Consider the following 4389-nt stretch of genomic DNA (forward strand, 5'->3'; position numbering starts at 1 on the left):
AGAGAAATAACAGAGAATGGTCTTTATTGAGACAGTAGAAAGACAGAGGGAGACATAACAGAGAAGGGTCTTTATTGAGACAGTAGGAAGACAGAGAGGGACATAACAGAGAAGGGTCTTTATTGAGACAGTAGGAAGGCATAGAGAGACATAAGAGAAAAGGGTCTTTATTGAGACAGTAGGAAGACAGAGAGAGACATAACAGAGAAGGGTCTTTATTGAGACAATAGGAAGACAGAGAGACATAACAGAGAAGGGTCTTTATTGAGACAGTAGGAATACAGAGAGAGACATAACAGAGAAGGGTCTTTATTGAGACAGTAGAAAGACAAAGATAGACATAAGAGAGAAGGGTCTTTATTGAGACAGTAGAAATACATAACAGAGAAGGGTCTTTATTGAGACAGTAGAAAGACATTACAGAGAAGGGTCTTTATTGAGACAGTAGGAAGACAGAGAGGGAGACATAAGAGAGAAGGGTCTTTATTGAGACAGTAGGATGACAGAGAGAGACATAACAGAGAAGGGTCTTTATTGAGACAGTAGGAAGACAGAGAGAGAAATAACAGAGACGGGTCTTTATTGAGACAGTAGAAAGACAGAGGGAGACATAACAGAGAAGGGTCTTTATTGAGACAGTAGGAAGACAGAGAGGGACATAACAGAGAAGGGTCTTTATTGAGACAGTAGGAAGACATAGAGAGACATAAGAGAAAAGGGTCTTTATTGAGACAGTAGAAAGACAGAGGGAGACATAACAGAGAAGGGTCTTTATTGAGACAGTAGGAAGACATAGAGAGACATAACAGAGAAGGGTCTTTATTGAGACAATAGGAAGACATAGAGGGAGACATAAGAGAGAAGGGTCTTTATTGAGACAGTAGGAAGACAGAGAGGGAGACATAAGATAGAAGGGTCTTTATTGAGACAGTAGAAAGACAGAGAGAGACATGAGAGAGAATGGTCTTTATTGAGACAGTAGAAAGACAGAGAGAGACATAAGAGAGAAGGGTCTTTATTGAGACAGTAGAAAGACAGAGAGAGACATGAGAGAGAATGGTCTTTATTGAGACAGTAGAAAGACAGAGAGAGACATAAGAGAGAAGGGTCTTTATTGAGACAGTAGGGAGACAGAGAGACATAACAGATAAGGGTCTTTATTGAGACAGTAGAAAGACAGAGAGGGACATAACAGAGAAGGGTCTTTATTGAGACAGTAAGAAGACAGAGAGGGACATAACAGAGAAGGGCCTTTATTGAGACAGTAGGAAGACAGAGAGACATAACAGAGAAGGGTCTTTATTGAGACAGTAGGAAGACAGAGAGAGATAAGAGATAAGGGTCTTTATTGAGACAGTAAGAAGACAGAGAGGGACATAACAGAGAAGGGCCTTTATTGAGACAGTAGGAAGACAGAGAGACATAACAGAGAAGGGTCTTTATTGAGACAGTAGGAAGACAGAGAGAGATAAGAGATAAGGGTCTTTATTGAGACAGTAGGAAGACAGAGAGGGAGACATAACAAAGAAGGGTCTTTATTGAGACAGTAGAAAGACAAAGGGAGACATAACAGAGAAGGATCTTTATTGAGACAGTAGGAAGACAGAGAGAGACATAACAGAGAAGGGTCTTTATTGAGACAGTAGGAAGACAGATAGGGAGAAATAACAGAGAAGGGTCTTTATTGAGACAGTAGAAAGACAGAGGGAGACATAACAGAGAAGGGTCTTTATTGAGACAGTAGTAAGACAGACATGGACATAACAGAGAAGAGTCTTTATTGAGACAGTAGGAAGACAGAGAGACATAACAGAGAGGGGTCTTTATTGAGACAGTAGGAAGACAGAGAGAGACATAACAGAGAAGGGTCTTTATTGAGACAGTAGAAAGACAGAGGGAGACATAACAGAGAAGGGTATTTATTGAGACAGTAGGAAGACAGAGAGGGACATAACAGAGAAGGATCTTTATTGAGACAGTAGGAAGACAGAGAGACATAACAGAGAAGGGTCTTTATTGAGACAGTAAAAAGACAGAGAGAGACATAAGAGAGAAGGGTCTTTATTGAGACAGTAGACATACATAACAGAGAAGGGTCTTTATTGAGACAGTAGAAAGACATAACAGAGAAGGGTCTTTATTGAGACAGTAGGAAGACAGAGAGGGAGACATAAGAGAGAAAGGTCTTTATTGAGACAGTAGGAAGACAGAGAGAGACATAACAGAGAAGGGTCTTTATTGAGACAGTAGGGAGACAGAGAGGGATACATAATAGAGAAGGGTCTTTATTGAAAGACAGTAGGAAGACAGAGAGAGACATAACAGAGAAGGGTCTTTATTGAGACAGTAGGAAGACAGAGAGATCTTAACAGAGAATGGTCTTTATTGAGACAGTAGGGAGACAGATAGGGATACATAAAAGAGAATGGTCTATCTTGAGAGACAGTAGGAAGACTGAGAGAGAGATATAACAGAGAAGGGTCTTTATTGAGACAGTAGGAAGACAGAGAGGGAGACATAACAGAGAAGGGTCTTTATTGAGACAGTAGAAAGACAGAAAGACATAACAGATACGGGTCTTTATTGAGACAGTAGGAAGACAGAGAGGGAGACATAACAGAGAAAGGTCTTTATTGAGACAGTAGAAATACAGAGGGAGACATAACAGAGAAGGGTCTTTATTGAGACAGTAGGAAGACAGAGAGAGACATAACAGAGAAGGGTCTTTATTGAGACAGTAAGGAGACAGAGAGAGACATGAGAGAGAATGGTCTTTATTGAGACAGTAGAAAGACAGAGAGAGACATAAGAGAGAAGGGTCTTTATTGAGACAGTAGGAAGACAGAGAGAGACATAACAGAGAAGGGTCTTTATTGAGACAGTAGAAAGACAGAGAGAGACATAAGAGATAACGGTCTTTATTGAGACAGTAGGATGACAGAGAGAGACATAACAGAGAAGGGTCTTTATTGAGACAGTAGAAAGACAGAGAGAGAAATAACAGAGAAGGGTCTTTATTGAGACAGTAGAAAGACATAGGGAGACATAACAGAGAAGGGTCTTTATTGAGACAGTAGGAAGACAGAGAGGGACATAACAGAGAAGTGTCTTTATTGAGACAGTAGGAAGACATAGAGGGAGACATAAGAGAGAAGGGTCTTTATTGAGACAGTAGGAAGACAGAGAGGGAGACATAAGATAGAAGGGTCTTTATTGAGACAGTAGAAAGACAGAGAGAGACATGAGAGAGAATGGTCTTTATTGAGACAGTAGAAAGACAGAGAGAGACATAAGAGAGAAGGGTCTTTATTGAGACAGTAGAAAGTCAGAGAGAGACATGAGAGAGAATGGTCTTTATTGAGACAGTAGAAAGACAGAGAGAGACATAAGAGAGAAGGGTCTTTATTGAGACAGTAGGGAGACAGAGAGAGACATAACAGAGAAGGGTCTTTATTGAGACAGTAGAAAGACAGAGAGGGACATAACAGAGAAGGGTCTTTATTGAGACAGTAAGAAGACATAGAGGGACATAACAGAGAAGGGCCTTTATTGAGACAGTAGGAAGACAGAGAGACATAACAGAGAAGGGTCTTTATTGAGACAGTAGGAAGACAGAGAGAGATAAGAGATAAGGGTCTTTATTGAGACAGTAGGAAGACAGAGAGAGACATAACAGAGAAGGGTCTTTATTGAGACAGTAGGGAGACAGAGAGAGAAATAACAGAGAATGGTCTTTATTGAGACAGTAGAAAGACAGAGGGAGACATAACAGAGAAGGGTCTTTATTGAGACAGTAGGAAGACAGAGAGGGACATAACAGAGAAGGGTCTTTATTGAGACAGTAGGAAGGCATAGAGAGACATAAGAGAAAAGGGTCTTTATTGAGACAGTAGGAAGACAGAGAGAGACATAACAGAGAAGGGTCTTTATTGAGACAGTAGGAAGACAGAGAGAGACATAACAGAGAAGGGTCTTTATTGAGACAGTAGGGAGACAGAGAGAGAAATAACAGAGAATGGTCTTTATTGAGACAGTAGAAAGACAGAGGGAGACATAACAGAGAAGGGTCTTTATTGAGACAGTAGGAAGACAGAGAGGGACATAACAGAGAAGGGTCTTTATTGAGACAGTAGGAAGGCATAGAGAGACATAAGAGAAAAGGGTCTTTATTGAGACAGTAGGAAGACAGAGAGAGACATAACAGAGAAGGGTCTTTATTGAGACAGTAGGAATACAGAGAGAGACATAACAGAGAAGGGTCTTTATTGAGACAGTAGAAAGACAAAGATAGACATAAGAGAGAAGGGTCTTTATTGAGACAGTAGAAATACATAACAGAGAAGGGTCTTTATTGAGACAGTAGAAAGACATTACAGAGAAGGGTCTTTA

Source organism: Notolepis coatsorum (genome assembly GCF_963971535.1).
Source record: "Notolepis coatsorum genome assembly, chromosome: 4".
NCBI classification, from domain to species: Eukaryota; Metazoa; Chordata; class Actinopteri; order Aulopiformes; family Paralepididae; genus Notolepis; species Notolepis coatsorum.